The sequence below is a fragment of the Jaculus jaculus genome, chromosome X (genome assembly GCF_020740685.1).
Source record: "Jaculus jaculus isolate mJacJac1 chromosome X, mJacJac1.mat.Y.cur, whole genome shotgun sequence".
NCBI lineage: Eukaryota > Metazoa > Chordata > Mammalia > Rodentia > Dipodidae > Jaculus > Jaculus jaculus.
This window is the reverse complement of record NC_059125.1, coordinates 139,184,041-139,206,046: the sequence shown is the minus strand read 5'-3', so window position 1 is coordinate 139,206,046 and position 22,006 is coordinate 139,184,041.

Here is a 22,006-nt window from a genome sequence, read left to right as displayed (position 1 = left end):
AGTTTGTTTGCAGTGGCTGGAGGCCCTCCCTTGTCCATTCTCACTTATTCTCTCTCTCCCCCTCTCTCTTTCTCAAATTAATAAATAAAATAGATAAATAAAATGTTTTTAAAAAGAAGTAACAAGCCAAGTCATCTTGGATCAACTATAGGGTCCTCAAATCCATCTCAAGTACATTTGGTTGAAATACTCAACAGTAAGATGATAAACACACTAACCTAGAATTTCTGATTGACAGATAGAGATGTGTTTGGTTTACCCTGACCCAGCAAAACATTTCTTCAGCCAGATGTGGTGGTGCACGCCTTTAATCCCAGCTTGTGGGAGGCAGAAGTAGGAGGATCACTGTGAGTTCAGAGCCAGTCTGGAGCTACAATGTTTCAGGTCAGCCTGGGCTAGAGTGAGACCCTACCTTGAAAATACAAAAAAAAAAAAAAAAAAAAAGTTCTTCAGAGGAACTTACAATTCATGAGGACAGCTTTATAGATGATAGGCAAAGAGATATAAAATATAATATAAATATTAAGAAATATAATACAAACAAATATATACTACAAATATAAAACAGGTTAATTTAGCTTGTAGCAATTTATTTTTAATTTATTTCTTAATTGGTGAAACAATCTAGGTATCCATCAGTAGGTGGATGAATAAGGAAATTACAGTGTAAGTTAGCCCTAAAACAAAAAAGATAGGTTCTGTCAAAGTGCTTAATTAACCACCTGAGGTAAAAGGTAAGACCTTACTGCTGAAGATACTATATGCTGCTGGCACAGAACATGGAGAGACCTGGCTGGAATCTGGAAGACATCCAGTCCCCAGACAGCCCATCTAGTGCTGGAAAGCACTACATGAACTACTAGGGAAAAGTGGCCAATGATGTGAGTAAACAGGAGTCTAAGCTACTCATAAACAACCAGCCTGACAAGAAGTAAATGCCAGTACAACAGTGTCACACCGCCTTAGTTGGTAACCAGTGGCTTTCTGATCAGCTAAGAGATCCATTAAGTGGAAAGGAACCCATATCTGGAACTGGGAACCAGGTTAGATTCGTATGGAGACAAAGATTATGCTCTCCAGTGTCAGGCTCCCACTAGTCTTTGGCTAAAAGAGGGGCTGCATCCATCAAATCCTCCCTAAATTAATAATGTTTATCCTGTTTAAACTATGCTGACTTTACTCTCCTTTGGAGAATCTATTTTTCTTTTTCAGAAGGTAGTGAGACCCAAGGCCAAACCACAGAGGAATCAGAGAGATGAGCAAGAGTGCGCTTCTATGTTGAACCTGATAATCAGTGCCAGGGTAAAGGAAACAGACCCTGAGGAGACTCAACATTTACCAAAGCAGAGATCCAGAGGATCCTAAGTGCTCATCACTGAAATAGACTTAAAACTCACCCTCCAGGGCTCAGGGAATTTTGGGGAAGCGGGAGCACAAAGATTGTAAGAGTTGCAGGTTCATATGTCATGCCCAGAGGCACTGCCTATCCCAAATAACTGACTGCTGAGCCCCCAACACATAACCCACAACCCCATGGGAAATACCAACAAGGCCACACAGGAGGACCCCCTGTGGACGAGGGGCAGGAAGGAGGGAAAAAAAGAAGCAGACCAAAAATGAACCCAACATTGCTCAGGGATATTTTGCAGAAGAGGGGGCAGAAAGAATGTCAGAGCCACATGTTGGGTCAGGATATGCAGAGACATTTATCGTACCAATAACCGTGGGCTAACTCCACAATGCACGACCCATATACCTCAACAAGGAGGGGACAGTGAGGAGGGGGTAGGTCATGGAGGAGCCTAATAATGGTAACAAACTGCCTGTATTTGCTGAATAGAAAACTAAAAAAAAAAAAAAAAAAAAAGAGTATCAACACATGATGTATCCATACAAAGTACGTTCTTATTTAAAAGTAAAAAGAAATTGCAGTCTAAATAAGTAATGAACTCTTATTCAGCCAAAAAGAAGAAAGAAGCTGTTTTTTTTTCTTACAAGAAAATGGGTGGAGCAAGAAATCATCATAATAAGCAAATAAGCCAGACTCAAGAAGACAAATATTGCATATATAGGAGTGGGGAAAATGAAAAAGGACATCAAGCTAGAAACAAACAAAATTAAAAAAAAAAAAAACAGGCAAGGACAGCTACTAGTAGTAGTACTTTCAACACTGTGGAATTACCCCAACTCTCAGGCTGGAAGATGTAATCCAGGACCAGTAAATCTAACTTGCCTCCCATTCAATACATGAATGTTCTATGTATCTCTGCTCAGACATTCCTATGCTACTTTCAGTGAAAATCTACTCTGACTTCTGGCAACAGTGGTTTTTAAGAATGTCTATCTTAAGTGGCAATCTGCCTCCTTGAAAAGGCCAGCATGCAAGGCCATTCAAGGCCCAATCCAAACTCCTCTGTTCTTTTCTGAGTCCCTAGAATGAACTCCCACAACCTGCAGCTTATTCCTTTATGAAGATCTCATTTCATTGTGCCCTATCTCAAAGCTATTTGTAATTCTCCTCCACCAGATTCAGCTCCTGAATGCTGAAGGCTATGGATTTTCCATCTCTGTATCCTCAGCACTTAGCACAGGCTCTAAGTCTTTACTTTTTGATAGTAAATAAAATACAAACACTAAAGAAAGTAGTTTCAAGAAAAGCATCTACAATCACAGTTTTCTTCCTGGCTCTTTTTTTTTTTTTTCATGCTGTACTGCTTTTTACAGTCAGACCTCTTGCCCTGTAGGAAGTGAGCTTACATGAGGGAGGATAGTTTGCTTTATCACCAAATCAATAGTGTCTATATAAGTGTCCAGCACACAGGAGGAAGACCAATAAATACTTATGTGTGAATGAATGAATGAATCAATCAATCTATCTATCTATCTATCTATGAACTCACAGTTCAATCTTCTCCACTTGGTTATTATCAGGGCATGAGTAAGTTATTTTTATTTCTTATAACAGTGTCTTACTATGTATCCAGGCCAATTTAAAGGTCACTATATAGCCTAGGTTGGCCTCAAAGTCATGAGCCTCCTCTGTCAGCTTCCCAAGTCACCATTCCTAGCTTTCTTTGCAAAATAACTGAAACAGCAAATGTACTAAGGTGACATAATTTTTCCAAATGACATCTTCTTATAGGAAATTTTAGCACATCTCTTTTCCATGGCCCTGGCATCATGGATGCCCCACTCTCAGAGAATCAACACTTGTACCATATTTACTTTAATTTTTTTGAATAAATCCAAAACCACAAGAAACAAAACAGAATTTAATATCTGCATGTGGATACAGTATCCAAGACTTGCTTTCTACTCTTCTCTCCAAATACCACTATCAAAGTAAAGACATGAACACTTTCCAATAAACTCACGTGAGAACCAAAAAGTTCAGTTCTATTTTCAGAGCATATGTTTGCATCAATGCACTGTTCAGACAGAAGGGGTTAGAGCTGCATGATCCCTTTTTGAGAGACCTCACACAGCACCATGTGCAACTGGCACTTAAGTGGTACTTCTACATGAAGGGGAACAGCTGTTTTTGTATTATGTAAAGCCATTCTTTTCTCAGAATGACCCTGAAAAGCCAGGCAGTGCAGAAAAATAAAGAGAAAAGTCCAGGGTTATTCCAACAGACAGACAATCTTGTTGAATTTTTTTATTGTCCTCTTTTAATTGCTCAGTCAATACTGAGAGATATTTAACAGCTTCCCAATAGCTGATAAGGTATAACCTAGTCTAGTATTAACATTAAGCTCTCCAGCATATTCCTTCACTCTGAGATATGTTCAGCACACCTATTAACCCATCCTTTCAAACAGGCATTGTGCAGCCACTATGGAGGATACAGAGTTTATGGATCTACTATGAGAGTGTGAGAAAGTGTGTGTGAGAGACAGACAGAGGACTGGAGAGATTGCTCAGTGGTTAAGGCACTTGCCTGTGAAGCCTAAGTACCCAGGTTTGATTCCCCAGTACCCATGTAAAACCAGATGCCCAAAGTGGTGCATACATCTGGAGTTTGTTTACAGTGGCTGAAAGCCATGGAGTGCCCATAAATTCCTTGTCACTCTCTCTCACACACACACACATAAGTGAATAAATAAATATAATATTTTTAAAAACAAAGAGAGAGAGGTAAAGACAGAGTGATTCACACAGTCACAGGCTAGCCTCAAACTCACTACATAGCTGAGGATGACCTTGAACTTCTGACCCTCCTGCCTCTACCACCCAGATGCTAAGATCACTTACTTGCAACATCATGTCTGATTTATGTGGTGCTATGGGTAAAATCCCAAATTTCTTGCATACTAGATAAGCACTCTACCAAGTGAGCCACATCCCCAGCTCAGAGAAGATATTTTAAAGAAAGATATTTGTGCTATCAAACTATTGAAACAATACATGCAAATAATTAAAATTTCCTCAGGAATGTCAAATCTGGGGGAAGGAAAAGGCTGAAGCACTAGTGTCAGCCAGAGGAGGAAGTTCCCTCCAGTAAAAGTTTCCAAAATTCTGGCAGTTTGTCAGACTACCTTGCAGGGCAGACCAGCGCAGAGACAATGCTGATGAGCAGGATCACACCTGGAGGAAGACTGCTTAGTCACATACTTCTCTTGTCCTCCATTTAACCTGAACCTCCCATATGTATCCCAATCATGGAGTTGGAGATGACTAGGCCCTTTTTTGTTGCTCTTCCTAATATGGCCATATTGAAGTTTTAAAAAAATCTATTTTTATCTTCTTTTCACTGTTATTTTCTCTTTATTTGGCCTGTTTTGGATTGTATCAGTTACTTTCTCATTGCTGGTACAAATTACCCATGAATGCAGGTGCTCAGCTAACTTCTTCCCTTTCATTTAGTCCAGGAATCAAGCCAAAGGGATGGTGCAGTTCACAGGGTGGCCCTCCTACCACAACTAATCTAATCTAGAAATACTCTCACAGATATGACCAGAAAGTTTTTTTCATGGTGTGTCTAAGTCCTGTCAAGTTGACAAGCAAAGATTAACCATCACAGGAGTGGTGACCTAAGCTTAGTGTTGGGGGGCTTCTAGGGAACTGAAATTAACTCCCAAAAGTCCAGTAATGGGGAAGAATAAAACGTGGTATGCTCCTTGACAAGAAATGCCTCCAAGGATTTAAGAAAAGATAGATATGATTTGGAGTTTACAGAAGTTAGTGGCATTTGCTTTAGAACAGTGTTTTGAAGGACAGTTTGCATTTGGACATGGAATGTAGTTTGATTGGGACCATCCAAGTGGAAGGAGCAGCATGAATGCAGAACCACATAAGTCAAGGTCCAAACAACTTGAAAAATGACAACATTTTCATGATGCCCACATTTTGAATCACAAGGGCTAAAAGCAGCGTTATCTGCAGCTGTGTTGTCTGACAACCTTTAACAAGTTGGAACTTTTACTTTAAGCCTTATATTCAGGAGACCCCTATGTGGGCTATCAAAGCAGGGAAAGAAAACATGAAGGGAAATTACCTCCAGTGGCATGCCTTTGCTTTCCCCTCATATATTAAAGATAATCAAATTCCAGTGAAGATGGTGGCATAGGAACCATGCCAAAGCAGCCTAGGAGGAAAAAAAAAAGCCCTCCCCTCAAAACAGCAAAGTACATTCTCCTACTAAAAAGTGGGATGTACAAGAAATTACAAACTGCAGGGAGAAGTAGGAGAGATCCAGAGTATCTAGAGCCCACATAAGCAGGCAGTAGCGGCTCCAGCAGCAGTGGCACCGGGTCTGTGGGCCCACAGCTGTAAGTCTTGGTCTAAGCCACAGGAAAAGCCAGGAGAGGGGATTCTCCACTCACACTGGAGCTCCTCGCAAACTCAAGAAACTTGAAGAGAGAACCGCAACAACCAACACAGGAGCAGCTCGTGAGGTAGAGGATCACCTGGACCTGCTGGAGAACTAGATTCACCATCCACAGCCTCCACTCCCCCACTGCCAGCACACATGCCAGCAAGCACCAGAGACCTGGGGAAAGGAGCTCACAGAACCCAACATTGGTGACCAGAGCAGTGATCCAGTGACCCAGCCAGCCTTCTTGAACCCAAAGTGCAGCAAAGAGGGATCCAAGCAGGAGTGGAGCATAACAGAGACCAAAATCATCCCAAAAGGTAACTGGGAATACACCAGATACATACCAGCCAAATAAGCCTGTTATATAGGCTTGAATCAGAAGGGCTAATTGCACCTTCTATATCAAGATAAATTATATGTTAATTTTGTTGCAGATTTGCCATTCTTAATAAAGCTATATTTTGGACTTGTTATTTTTTTTCTTCCTGCTTTATAGTGACTTTGTTTCCTCTACTGTTGTTCATTATAGAATGATCTCACTTGGTCACAAGCTGTTTTGAACCCTCAACAGACCAGAAATCTTAGCTTCCTAGTTGACAGAATTAAGGGTGTGTGGCAACACACATCTTAAGGGACTGTGATTTTGTTAGAGGATTTGGTTGTCATAATACCCACTCTTGCATAAATACTCTGTGCTGGTTTTCATTAAAAGTGTATATTGTTTAGTTAAATTTTAGAATATGCCTGTATTGTGTTCCACTCATCCTACTTGAATACTCTCATAGCAGGCAAACCCAACATCTAGTGTCACTTTTGTAGATACTCTGAGAATCTTAAGAGCCATACCTAGCACCTTGGGCTCCTACCTTGAAGATATATAACATCAGATTGATTGATCCATCAAATAATACTGCAGCTAATTAGAAAATCCAAGCATTAAATTAATCCAAGATGCAAAAATGTGTACATTATAACACAAGAAACACCAAAAATCAAGACAATATAAATCCACCAAAAAGTATTAACACATCAGAAATGACCTCCAGGGAGACTAATTTAGTGATGAATGTGGACAGGTTTTTGTGATAACCCACCCCTGTGTGAGGAGGTAATGGTAGTTAATAATTCTTTTTTAAAAAATATTTTATTCATTTTTATTTATTTGAGAATGACAGACAGAGAGAGAAAGAGGCAGAGAGAGAGAGAGAGAGAGAGAGAGAGAGAGAGAGAGAGAGAGAATGGGCATGCCAGGGCCTCCAGCCACTGCAAATGGACTCTAGACACGAGTGCCCCCTTGTGCATATGGCTAACGTGGGTCCTGGGGAATCAAACCTCAAACCATGGTCCTTAGGCTTCACAGGCAAGCGCTTAACCACTAAGCCTTTTCTCCAGCCCAGTGAATAGTTCTTGATTGAAGGCAAATCATTGTCATCAATGGTGTAGCTACTGGGAAGTGGTACAAAGGAAGAAGAAGCTCAATGGGAGGATGAGAGGATAAGGGAGGTTAGTGGAATGTATAGGATCAAAATGTGACACACATAGACAATTATGTATATGTTATCTCCTATATCATATTACATATATATATATATATATATATATATATATATATATATATATACCCTCAAAGTGCACAGGCAAATCTCTGATACTCACAGCTCACACCGATTATTCTTATACACCTCTTCTTTTACCCCTTTTGGTCTCTGCTTTTCCAGGATTTGACTCCCAGCTAGTCAACTTGGCGAATTAAGGTACAAATCACAGCCATCTGCTTTCCACTCAGTTCAGAAAATCACCCAATTTTTCAATGATGCCAAAAAGTCTTAAATCTTCTAGCCAGTTTATCATAAATATATGTGCAATAAAACTTTGCAAAAATCCCTATCCCATTTTTTACATTTACTGTTGGTAGGTTATGGGAGTATGCAGTTTAACCAGCTATATTTTTGGTTTGCATAAAATACCATTAACAGAAAGAAAGATTGAACAACGGCCCAAAAAGATAGAAGTGCTTAGTGATTTTAATTGGCCTGTGCATAGAATTTAAACAGCATCAGTCTGACTCTACCACACAAAACACTGAGCAAACAAGGGCTGCTTTCCTCCACTTGAGGCCTTTGAGCTGAAACAAGAATGAACAGTTTGCATGGTAGTACTACTCGCAGATTCTTGCTATTAGGCAATTTTTCTCCTTTGGAATAAAAATGCCAATTAGTCCTTTTGCCAGAACACTGCAATGGAACATTTTAAGCCACTTCTTTGCTAGACCTCCTTTGTGCAACCTTTCACACAGAGATTTGTTTTGTGGGGCAGTCTACATATGGGAAGAAAGCAGGAGCTTGGGGGGAGAAAGCATCAGAGTGGACAGGACCCGATAAAGACCTCACCTGTGGAGGAAAAGAAAAGACCTTAGAAAAGGATTGGGGGGCAGAGTAATGGCCAGCTTAGCTGTATGAGTGGGGCTGCTGTGGCTGTGCACAGAAGCAAGATCACATTTCAATTGGTGACTTGCTTCTTTATCAGATGTTTATAAATGAGCATGTGGTATCAGCACATGGTTATCATTTCCACTACACCCAAAACAATGCCAACAAAGTGATGGGGCTCTTTCCTGAGAATTTGGATTGATGTCAAGGCTGTGTAGTAGGAGCACATGGGCTGGGACCTGACCATTTGGGGTTAGATTCTGTCTGTGCTATCTATTAGCTCTGCACCCGAGGTCATTACTCATCTGTGTTTCAGTTTTCTCTTTAGTAGAATTGGGCTAACAATAAAAGCTACCTTACGGGTTAAGGTCAGAATTACAGAAGTTAATACAAAGAAAGTGGAAAGAACAGTGCCAAAAGTGGTAAAAAGTAGTCGTGTTTTATAAAATCAGAAGTTCAGGGCTGTGAAGCTGGCTTTTGGAGAAAATGCTTGCTGTGAAAACATGAGGACCTGAGTTGTATTCCCAGTACCCACATAAAAGCCAGATGTGGCAGTGCACACCTATAATCCCAATGTCTGGCAAATAGATATGGAAGTATCCTCTGAACTTCCAGCCAACCCATCTAATCTAATCAATAGCTCTATGTGCAGGGAGAAACCTTGTCTCAAAAATTAAGATGGACATCTCACAAGTGCAATAGTGGCACACAGCCATGGTGGGGAACCAACTGCTCTTGATTTGGCTAACTGATCCCCTCAGGGGTACGGGACCCATAGCTGGAGCTGGGAAACAAGTCAGAACCATATCCAAACATAAGCCCACTCTCCAATATCAAGCTACCACCATCCATGGGCTACAAGAGGGCCTATACCTATTAAATTCTCTATAAAAAAAGTAAAGGATATCTCATTTGTCCTGGAGCTAACTTACTCTCCATTGGAGAATCTGCTTCTCTCTTTCAGATAGATGTAGATCCTAAGGAGAGAGCCACCCCATCATACGTCAAAAGGGCCCCAGCTGAAACTAAGAAAAATTGGCAAAACAAGCAAGGGTGCTGTGTTCCTGATGAACTGATACCAGCACAAGTGGGAAGGAGACCAACACAGAGAAAAATCAACGCCTACCAAATCAGAGAGCCAGAGCCCCAGAGGCCCCCAACACCTCATCACTGAAGCAGACCAAAAATGAACCCAACATGGGTCAGGGAAATTTTGTGGAAGAGAGGGCAGAAAGCATGTCAGAGCCACATGTTGGGTCTTGATATGCAGAGACATTTATCGTACCAATAACCGTGTGCTAACTCCACAATGCACAATCCATATACATCAACAAGGAGGGGCCAATGGGAAGGGGGTAGGTCACAAATGAGCCTAATAATGGTAATAAATTGACTGTATTTGATGAATACAAAACTAATTAATAAAAACTATAAATAAAAATTTAAAAATAAAAAAAAATTAAGGTGGACATCAATTGAAGGAGATACTAGACATCAACCTCTGGCCTCCACATTCACACACATATACACACACAAACATGTACGCATGCGTGCATTGAACATCACACACATGTACACACAATTAACCAATAAAGTTAGAAGTTAAAATTCAAACAAGTGTATTTGCCTTATTAAGCACAGATTTAAGTGGATAGTGACTAATCTGAGAATAAATTGATGATAAAATAAGAATATTAACACTTTCCAAAGGTGAAGTGATTTAGTTGCTGCACATCTATGATGTCCATTTAGTTTGTCAAACTGTCTAGAAAATCAAATGGACAAACTGTAATGAAACAATGATGTGTATGGAACATGAACAAGGGATGAAACACTATTCCCCAAGTATCCAACACATGTGAAGAACTTAAAATGTCTCATTTAACCACCCAACACAAGAGCACTCTTAGCAGCCAACATAAAAATATGTAACCTATATCTCAGAACTTATGTGACCTACTGAAGGGCACACATCATTTTAAATATCAGAACCACAAGCTAAAGCTGAGCTTCTAATAATTATACTCTACACTGCAAACTGGCCTATTCTCTAGAGTAAGGACTCAGTGTCAATGTGAACAAAAGGAAATATCTGCATTCAATGGCCTTAAACAATCTACCACATACAAATTCACCATGAACTGTAAGGAAAATTGACATTTGTCCATCTCAGGCTCCTTGAAGTTGTAGTGTCAGTCCCACAAGACAGAATGACAATTACCTCCCCCACAAACAACTGTTGACAGGTAGATGCAGACTGACCACAGACATCTGATAAGCATCTCTTCCCTGTCCTGACTTTGAAGCTGCCCCCTTCAGTCTCTTGACACATACTCTTTTACTCAATCCCCTTGGCCTTCAAAGTTGACATGTACCTTTGCCTTCACAGTTACACCCTCTGACTCCTGATATTTCTCATACCTTCTTCCAACTCTGTCAAATGTTAGCTGTATAGCCAGCAGTTAAAAAACATAGTTTTAGGGGAAAAGTAGGAATTTCACTTTGTTTCACCAATAGAATCTTATGTGGAGGGCTGAAGAGATGGCTTAGCAGTTAAGGTGCTTTCCTGCGAAGCGTAAGGACCCATGTTCTACTCTCCAAATCCCATGGAAGCCAGATGCACAAAAGTGAGGCAAGTTCAAGGTTGCACATGCCCACTAGGTGGCACAAGCACCTGGAGTTCAATTGCAGTGGCTGAGGACCTGGTGTGCCAATTCTCCCTCTCTCTGTCTCTCTCTCTCTCTGTCAAATTTAAAAAAATCTTTTGTGGAATTATTAGACACAAAACAATTACAAATCATGTTCCTTGATAGGTGGTGATTGTAAGGTCAAGGGTAAAGTTTACAAATAAACCTCAAGCGCCTAACTGAGGTGTGCAGAACTTCGTTCTACTGACAGGGTCATATCACATGGGAGGCTACATTTACTAAGAGGGATAAGAGTGTAGCGGCTGCTGGGCATGGTGGCGCATACCTTTAATCCCAGAACTTGGGAGGCAGAGGTAGGAGGATTGCAGTGAGTTCGAGGCCAGCCTGAGAGTACATAGTGAATTAGAGGTCAGTCTGGGCTAGAGTGAGATCCTACCTTGAAAAACAAAACAAAACAAAAAAAAAGAAAGAAAGAAAAGGAGTGTAGGAGCAATTCCCCTCAATATGAGTATTTTTTTTTTCTTCCTCAATTTCCATGAACTATTATTTTGCATTGTGATAAAAGAGATTTTAATGTTTAACTTGCTGGAACAGCCTCATCACTTTCACCTCATGTTTTTCACATTCAGAAGATGATAAATCATGAGCTCTAATATAATTCTTTCTTGTTATAGTCCTTTTTTTAACTAGAAACTCTTTGACATGCTATTTTAGGATTTTGTATATTCTTCCAGAAGTGTATACATTTTACTTAAAGTGTCTTTAATTATAAAATGCATTTATAATTTGTATTTTCTTTTCTTATTGAGATGGGTAAGCCAGACTGGCCTCATTCACTATGGAGCAAAGAATCATCATAACCTTTTGATCTTGCCTCCAACTCCAAGTGCTTGGATTATAGACGTGCATGCCTGATTTTATACAGTATTGGGGATGGTACGTAAGGCTTTTTGCATGTTAGGCAAGCACTCTACCAACTAAAATACACCCCCATCCTCTATACTTTGTCTTTCAGTGACTAAATGGAACTAGTAAAACATCATGTATTATAAAATTTCCTACTACATAATATACCACTAAGAAACACAGGTGATGCTTTGTTATCAAATAAAATCTTTTTGCTTATTTTAATAAAGAGTATTTTTTGGCTTGTGTACATGCAGTTGTCTCTGTTACATCTTCATGACAATTAAAATATAAATAAAGCAAGTTGTCTGTGGTGTTTTCCAAGTTGTACTTATTAGAATCCAACTTTTCAGAATTGCCTCATAATATTTTCTTCTGTGTTATAAAATACCAAGGCAGGCCACAGCCCAACCCACAACAGATTGCTCATCCCTCAAATGTCTGTAACCTCCTTGTTATAACATACCAGGTAAATACTATGTATGGGTTCTTTGTGATCTAATCATCGTCCCATGTCTCTGTGGCCCTTCCAGGCCTCTTGCTCATATACCTCTTCTCCATTTGGCCCAGAGACTATGGCTTCTGTCTTGTAACATACTAGGTACATGGCTGTGGGTAAATGAAGACCATAGGCCACCTGATGAATGAAGAGTTGCTCTTCCAACTCGGGGAAGGACATGATGGTGAAACAAAATGCTTCAGAATGGACATACTCAACCCCTGCACCCTACCATCACTTTTGTATATCCAGGTCCAAGATCCTACCAAGGACAAGGGTCCCATCTGGGATGGAGTGCAGAATTTGGGCCTCCTCTTGCTGACACAGCCCATTTGCTGCCCCAGTCAGAGAGAAGCCATAGTCCCTGGGACAAATGGAGTATAGGGATATGAGCAAGAAGCTTGGAAGGGTCACAGAGACATGGGGCACCAATTAGATCACCAAGAACCCATCCTAGGAAGGTGGTGAGTGCCAAGAAGCCACATCTGCTGGAGCTCTAAAACTGTAGCATGTCCTCCATTCTCTTCTTGGACTTTCTTTTACAATATAGATACAAAGATAAAATTAGAATTTCATTATGGTTATCACACACCCATGCCTGGGCCTCTGCACCAAATATCAATTCTGCTTATCATGATGACAAAGATTAGAAGGCATGTTGTCCCAATTGCGGCATATAAAGAAACATTCTATTACACTTTCAGTCATATATAAGTTAGTATAACCATTCTACAGGAATATATGTAAAATATAGTATATTCATATACATACATACATACATACATACATACATACATATATACATTTGCAAATATCTAATCTTTAATCTGTAAACAGCCATACTAGTTTATCTGCTAAGTTAATTTCTGATAATTTATTCAAATAAAATATTAATGACAGTGTATGAAAAGCAACAAGTAAAAGGATAATTGCTGTAAAATAGTTTATAGCAGTAAAACAATATCAATAAGGCTGTTGTACAAGTACCAATAAGGATAGACACAATGATGCATGCAGATGTGTTTATACTAATAGGAGTATCTGCAGATGTATGAGGGGAAAACTGAAGTGTGTCCTAAATTGTGAGCAGTGGCTATTTCTAGCAGGTGTATACAATTATTTATTTTTTGTTTGTTTGTTTGTTTGTTTGTTTGTTTATTTTCAATGTGATCGTGTCTACTGGAAAATGGAATAAGGATATTTCTGGAGAGAGGAGCATTATTCAAAGCTTGCTTTATAAGCCAAAGGCTAGAAAATAAAACTTTTAGAAAATACTGTTTAAAAGAAAGAGCTAAGGGCTGAAGAGATGGCTTAGTGGTTAGGCACTTACCTGTGAAGCCTAAAGACAGCAGTTCTTTGCTCGATTCCCCCGGACCCATGTTAGGTTCGTTTGCAGTGTCTGGAGGCCCTGGCACGCCCATTTTTTCTCTCTCTATCTGCCTCTTTCTCTATCTGTCACTTTCAAATAAATAAATAAATAATAAACCAAAAATAAAAGAAAGAACTAAGATAGACTGCAAAGGCTATTTAAACTTTGAAAATGGCAGAGGAAAAAATTACAGAAATGTTTTAATCTTATCCTCATTTTGGTTTACCACTGATCCAGCAAACAAAAGTAATGTAAATAATTATGTATATAAAGTCAAGTATAGAAATGAAGACACCATGAAACCATAGGATGCCACTAGCCTATAATGCACTTTTGCAGGAGGAAAAGAAAAAAAAGTAGCCCAACTCCGAAGAATACAATTTCAACTAAAACAAGTAGGGCTTGGGATAGATGTTGGCCCCTACTTGCTCCCTCTACTGAGCACCCTTGTATAAGGGCCTAATCTGCACACATCAGGGATTCTAGCTCCATGCTTCCTCCCTGCTTACCTACTGAAGCAACCAGTGAACTCTGCCCACAGCAAGTTGACTATCAGAATAAATGATTAATGACCTCATCTTCCTTGCCTTTTAAATTGCTTAGTCCAGAAAGGGATTAACGGATCAGAATGAAGACTCACTACCTTTTAAAATATTTCAGCTTGGAGAGACTCAGGGATTTCTGTCTACTATTTGAATCTTTACCTGTACAAACATATACCTTCAATGTTTTTAACATTTACTTTGAGCCTATAGTTGGCCTGACAATGAACTAGCCACTAGGGAAATTGTTTATCTTAGAAGAAAATGTGGATAAGACAACATCATTCTTAACACCACAAAAGGAGTTTGGATAAGTGATAGAGTAAAAAGTAGAAAGCAAGGGGTCAGAGGAAACATATTTGATATGAGAGTTCATATCTCTAGTATGGTTTCCATCTGTTTCATGTGCCAGCTGCATCCAGCCTATGAAGCTCATTCAATTTGTGGCGATAATGGTGAAAAGCAGAGGAAGCCAGAAAAGGTCCAGGAGGGCAGTTTATGGAGCCTTGCTACAAGAGGTGTGTCACTCAGAATGAGGATAGGATTTTATAATCCAGCCCCATTTGCCAGTTACAGCCAAATAAATCATTCTTGTTGCTTCTTTGCAGTTGATGTGACAAAAAGTGATACCCAGCTATCTGTTCCTGCTATGCCTTCGCTGCCACAATGAAACTTGCCCTTGAAACTGTAAGCTGAAATAAACCATTTCCTTCTAAAAATTGTTTCATGTCAGGTGGTCTGTCCTAGCAATGAGAAGGCAACTGCAACAACACCCAATACGGCACTCAAAGAATGTGATAGTCAAGAGTCCAGAGGCTCTTTGAAGAGCAAGTTGCTCATGGGTAAGGCCCTGAAGGAGGATCTGCATGTGGATCAATGGTTCCTGTAGCTGAAAGACAAGGACCAGGAGCAGGCAAGTACAGTAGCCAACCTCTGGGCAGCGGAGACAGAGATTGTGGAGCTGTACCAACAGGAGAGAAGCATCACCCAAAAAATATTGTGGGTTGAGAGCTGGAGAGATGGCTTAGTGGCTAAGGTGCTGGCCTGCAAAGTATAAGTTTCAATTCCCCAGTACTCATGTAAACCAGATGAACAAAGTAGAGCATAAGTCTGGAGTTTGTTTGCAGTAGCTATAAGCCCTGGAGTGCCCCTTTTCTCCCTCCCTCTCCCTCTCTCTCTCTCTCTCTCTCTCTCTCTCTCTCTCTCTCTCTCTCTCATATATATAAATAAATAAACAAATATTTAAAAAAAATTAGAATGTATATTTAAATAAAAAGAACTTCTGTGGAATGAAGTGGCAATATCTGAAGTTTAAGGACCAGACAAGAACCAGCTAATGAAGCAGCTGAAGAAGACCAACATCTTCCTTTCCATGATTGCCATCGAGGAGAAGAGCCCTTTGTGTAGAAACAAGAAATTCAGGTTTGGCTGCCTGCCCAAGACCCCTGTAGTATTGTATGAGATCAAAACTGCATAAGTACAGAATTCTCCTTGCTCTGTCCAAAACAATTGTCCTCATGTTCGGGGAAACCATTTTCACCTGGAGTTTTTGGCAAGTGGAGATGCCACTGTTCTCTAATGTGAAACGGAATGATTTTTTTTAAATAACAAGTTCAATCTGGAAATCATGCCCTTCCTGGACTGCCTGCAGCAGCTGGTTAAACAGACTGGGAGGGGTGAGTAGGGCCTCTACCTGCCCTACAGGATCCATGTGGAAGGAGGCCTGATGGAACACACCATGGTCAGCAGGGAGTGCTGTTCCACCAGTACCCATCTGAACATGGAGGAATGGTGGACCAACGTTTTCAGTTCATACTTGTCAATTTTATGTGGAGTCTCTTGCTTAGGACTCAAGATACAGTCAAAGTTAACTCTCTTTTCCTAAAATATTGCAAGCATAGTGTATTGCCCAGAGCAAACCAAAAGCCATTGCTCTCTTCCTAACAAATCTATCTTCATTTCCTTGTACCTTCCTCTCATTTTCAACTCCACCTAGACATTCAGGGACAGGAAAAGTTAAAATGTAAGAGGACAGGATTACTTCTAACATAAAAAATAAAAGATTTAAAAGGATACAAAGAGAAAGAACTGAAGCTGAGAATGAGCAGAAAGAGGGTAGTAGGAAAAAAGCTTTACAACTTTTGCATAAGAAAACAAGTTGGGTGATACTGTATGAAGTGGAAATTTGGGGAGTAGGGAGGGAAATAGACTCTTCAAAGATTATTGAGTTTCTTTTTGTAATAATAAGCTCTCTCTCTCTTCATCCCTAGGAAATTTTCATTAAGTTTATAATCTACTTTTATGCAAAAAGTAAAAAAAAAAAATGAGCTGGGCATGGTGGCACATGCATTAATCTCAGCACTTGGGAGGCTGTGGTAGTAGGATCACTGTGAGTTCGAGGCCAGCCTGGCACTACAGAATGAATTCCAATTCAGCCTCAGCTAGAGTGAAACCCTACATTGAAAACCCAAAATAACGGGCTGGAGAGATGGCTTAGCAGTTAAGCGCTTGTCTGTGAAGCCTAAGGACCCCAGTTCGAGGCTCTATTCCCCAGGACCCATGTTAGCCAGATGCACAAGGGGGCGCACGCATCTGGAATTCATCTGCAGTGGCTGGAGGCCCTGGCGCGCCCATGCTCTCTCTCTCTCTCTGCTTCTTTCTCTGTCTGTCAATCTCAAATACGTAAATAAAAATAAACCAAAAAAATTTAAAAAGAGAAAAACCAAAACAAAAATCATAGAAAGTGGAAATATGTTTAATATGTTTAGTGTTAATTATGTTTAACTGACTCAAGATAGGCAAAGACTTTCTATGAAACTTTCAAGAGATAATAGCATAAAAGAGGAAACTACATATTTACCATCACACAATATAAATCTTCTCTAAATGAAAAGTTATAAAATTTAAAAATAATATAGAGGGAAATAACATTCATGTTAATATTTTATAATATAAATAGCTATTACTATTAATAACATTTCAATGGAAGAAATGAATTTCAAAAGGAAGTGGAGGTCTGAAGAGATGGCTTAGAGGTTAAGATGCTTGTCTTTGAAGCCTAAGGACCCAGGTTTGATACTCTAGTACCCATTTAAGCCAGATACACTACATGAAACATGTGTCTGGAAGCCCTGGCACACCCATTCTCTCTCTCTTTCTGCCTTTTTCTGTCTCTCTCAAATAAATAGATAAAATAAATTAGAACAATTATTTTTAAAACTGCAGTTGAAAAATCAACAGGCATATTCATATATGACAGGATACTCAAGTACAAGTAGTACTTTAATAAATATATAATATATAATAATGTTGAATTATGAATGTCATCTTATTAAGAAGAAAAAGTTAATCTTCAGTGCTATTAGAGAGGCTGACCTGGAGCCCGTAAGCCAGACACCTTCATACACTGCTAATGATGTGGGATTTAGGGTTGTCTCAACTCTTGGTTGGGCTGTAACTCAGGAGTTAGGGTACCAGACATTCATGGCCCCATGAAACTCCCATTGAGTCAGTGACATCCAGGTTCTTGTCTTATGAATTTCAATGAAGGAAGAAGATTCCTGTTGAGGGGTATTTTATTTGGTTTATATTTTTGTTTGGTTGGTTTTTCAAGGTACGGCCTAACTCTGGCTGACCTGGAACTCACTCTAGTTCCAGGATGACCTTGAACTAATAACGATCCTCCTACCTTAGTCTCCTGAGTGCTAGGATTAAAGGTGTGTGTCACCACACTCAGCTATGTTTACTTTTAATTGAGTCATACATAGACTTTTGTCTTTAATTTTCTTTTCTTTTATTTTGTGCAATACAAGGTCTTACACATAATAAGTAAATGCTGTATTACCAAGTTATAGCATCGGTCCCTTTAATAATTGTTTTTAAAGTAAGTGGGTAACTATAGACCTTTTCAGTATTCATCTTTGAATATTCCTTGAATTTCAAATTCAATAAATTTAATTAAAAATATAGTCTGTGTTGTTTGATATTGTCAACTTGATAGGATTGAAAATCACCAAGAAGACACACTTCCAGGCCTGTCGGTGAGGGAATTTCTGATTTAAACTTATTGAGGTGAGAAGAAGCTATATAACTGTGGATGACACCATCCCATGAGCTGCGGTTCTTGACTGAATAAAAAGGAGAGAGATAGCTGGTCATCAGCATTTATCTCTCTCTCTCATTTTCTCTCTTTTTCTTTTTCTGCTTCTCCTTTCTGTAGTCTCTGTGTGCCAATAAAAATAAATAAATATTTAAAAGATGTCAATTTTAAGGCCAGGTGTTGTAGTGCACACCTTTATTCCCAGCACTCAGAAGGCAGAGGTAGGAGGATCACTATGCATTTGAGGCCACCCTGAGATTACATATTGGGCTAGAGTAAGATCCTACTTTGAAAATAAAAAAAAAAAAAAAACAGATGTCAGTTTTAACAGAAGTTATTTAATGTAATCACACACAAAATCCCAGCAGATCTTACGGAAGAAACTGAAATTTGATTCTAGAATGACTATGGAATTTCAAAAGTTAAGAGATAGAAAATGGCAGTCTTGAAATACAAGCACAAAGTAGAAGTACTTATACCACCTGAATTCAACATTGATTTTAGAAAATCAATAATGAAGAGAGTGTATTATTAGCATGGGACATATAAGTTTTTAAAGGAACAGAATAAAAAGTCTGGAAAAGGAACCACATGAACTTGGGAGGCAGAGGTAGGAGGATCTCTGTGAGTTCAATGAAAATACATAGTGAATTCCAAGTCAGCCTGGGCTAGAGTAGAAACTCTACCTCAAAAAATAAAAAAAATAAAAAAATAAAAAACATAACAAAAATCCATAAGGAAGAGGCTGGGGATATGGCCCAGGTGATAAAGTGTTTGCCTACATGCACAAGGCCCTGAGTTTGATTCCTTGTTCCACATAAACTGAGTGTGGTGATTCATTCTTGATGTGGAGACAGAAGGATTAGAAGTTCAAGGTCCTTCTCAGGGAGTTTGAGGCCAGGCTGTGGTACATAATGAGACTCTGTCTCAAAAAGAAAAATAGAATCCACATGAAATTCTGCATGTCTGGGAAATTATAAAGAGTGATAAAGTGAAATTTGATTTATTATATGTGAAACCTTAACTGAATAACATATTCTTGGCATAGAAATGGACAACTAGAACTGTGGAATAAAGTTCTCAGAAATAAAACCCAGTATTTATATAAATGATAAAGGCAATATTTTCATTCAATGGGAATATTTTATGAATGCCCTGGAATATATGCTTGGCTCCTCATTTGACAGAAAAATGAATTTGTTTCTTTCCTAACCCATACATTAAGAAAACATTCCAGGTTGACTAAAGATTTAAACATTGCAGGGCATCTTGGGGAGATGGTTCAGTGGATTAAACACTCACCACTCCAGGTGGAGTACTTGAGTTCAAGCCCCAGACCCCATGTAAAAAGCCAGAAGCTTGAAGCTGTAGCAGGCTTCTGTAATTAAAGTATGCTGATGCTGACAGCCAGATGGAAGTAAGAGACCAAAGTTTCCTACAAGCTTGTGGCAAACTCAGCAAAAAACAGTATAGAATCCAGAGTAAGAATCTGTCTCTTAAAAGAGGTAGAAAGACAGAGGACTGGGCTGGAGAGATGGCTTAGCGGTTAAGCGCTTGCCTGTGAAGCCTAAGGACCCTGGTTCAAGGCTCGGTTCCCCAGGTCCCACGTTAGCCAGATGCACAAGGGGGCGCACGCGTCTGGAGTTCGTTTGCAGAGGCTGGAAGCCCTGGCGCGCCCATTCTCTCTCTCTCCCTCTATCTGTCTTTCTCTCTGTGTCTGTCGCTCTCAAATAAATAAAAAATTAAATAAAAAAAAAAGAAAGAAAGACAGAGAACTGACCCAAAAGTTGTCATCTGACCGCCACATGTGTGCTATAGCATTCATGAACCTACATTCACACACACACACACACACACACACACACACACACACACACAATTAAAAAAAAATTAAGCCAAACATAAGGGCAGAAAGAACGGAAGAGGATGGGAAGAAATACTATGGAACACTGTCTTTCAGACATGACATGACCATTGTATTAATAATGACCTCAGTGGAGCACTCATTGTAGGTATATGACCTGTAAAATATTAGGCCTATCAACATTATGTCATGGGTAGTGTAAGGTGACATGATTGCCCTATTCCTCCCTGAGGAGTTAATTGCCAATTAATGGTTGCTGGAGGTGGGATATTTTTCTTCAGTATTGTAGTCACTGGTAAGTTGAACATCCTCTAGAAAATAACATCCCACCCAAGCATAGTGGCTCACAAATACTCAGGGGGAAAAAGACATCAAGTAGAAGAAGGAAAGGAATAGTTGAGAAAAAGAAAAGGGTCAATGGAAGGGTTAAGAGTAAGAAGGGTAATAGAAGATAAGGGGGAATATGGCAAAAATACATTATAAAAAAGAGAAAATACACTTTAAATGAGAAAAATAAATAAACAAAAATACATGAAAGTGAAGCAAAATTGTGGAATAAAAGCTGAAGGGCTGGGGATAAGGTTCCAGGTATAGAAAGCACTTACTGTAAGTATGAGGGCCTGAGACTGCCTGAGTTCAATTCCCCAGGACCCATGTAAACAGCTAGACATGGCCACACACATCTGTAACCCCAGTTCCCTGAAGTGTGGAGATAGGAGAATTGCTGGGCTTAAATAAAAAAGGCAACTTTTCACACCTCCACCTTTAGAAATAACCATATCAACAAAATAAGCAGATGAGCTATACATGAAGGATGTGCAGTGTATTCTGGCCCCCACATATGCATGCAAATATGCATGCAACTACATATATATATATGTGTGTGTGTGTGTGTGTGAGTGTGTGTGTATGATATATATATATATTTATATATATATGTTATATATATATATATATATATATATATATATATATATATCATACATACACTACCACCACCACCCATACTACATATGTAAAAAGAAAAAAAAAAGAAAACCCTAAAAACTTTCATATATACCCACCTAGGTATACAGGAAACTTTTTAAACCAACACAAGAAATCAGATACTAGAAAAGTCTGAGATACTTCAGTATTCTAAATTTCAAATTACTTGCACTCTTTTATTTGACATATACTTTCAGCTAGAGAAGATTAAAAGGTTCTAGAGATGGATAGTAATAATGGGCTATAATTTATGTAATACGCCATATGAAAAACTGTTTTTCCAAGTAGAATCTCACTATAGCCCAGGCTGACCTGGAACTCACTCTGTAGTCCCATGTTGGCCTTGAATGCACAGTGATCCTTCTACCTCTCCCTCTGGGCTGCTAAGTTTTTATATAGAAAAATATTCCCTAACCAAATTTAACAGACAACTGACTACTGGCTAAATTCTCACATATACTTACATATGTGTAGATTTAAGATACTTATGACTTCAAAATTTAATAGATATAATTTGCTTAATGGCCAAGGAATTTTAAAGGGCATTAATAAGAGAAGACATATAAATGGCCAATGCATACATGAAAAGGTACTCAATGTCATTAGACTTCAGAGAAATACAAACTAAAACTACAAAGAGATACCACTTCACTCTCACTAGAATTACTAATATTAAGAAAACTGACAATGTATTGGCCAGGGTGCAGATATTCTCTTAAAAAGAATAAAAAGGGGCTGGAGAAATGGCTTAGTGTGTAAGGCGCTTATCTGCAAAGCCAAAGGACCCAGGTTTGATTTCCCAGGACCCACATAAGCCAGATGAACAAGGGGGCACACACATCTGG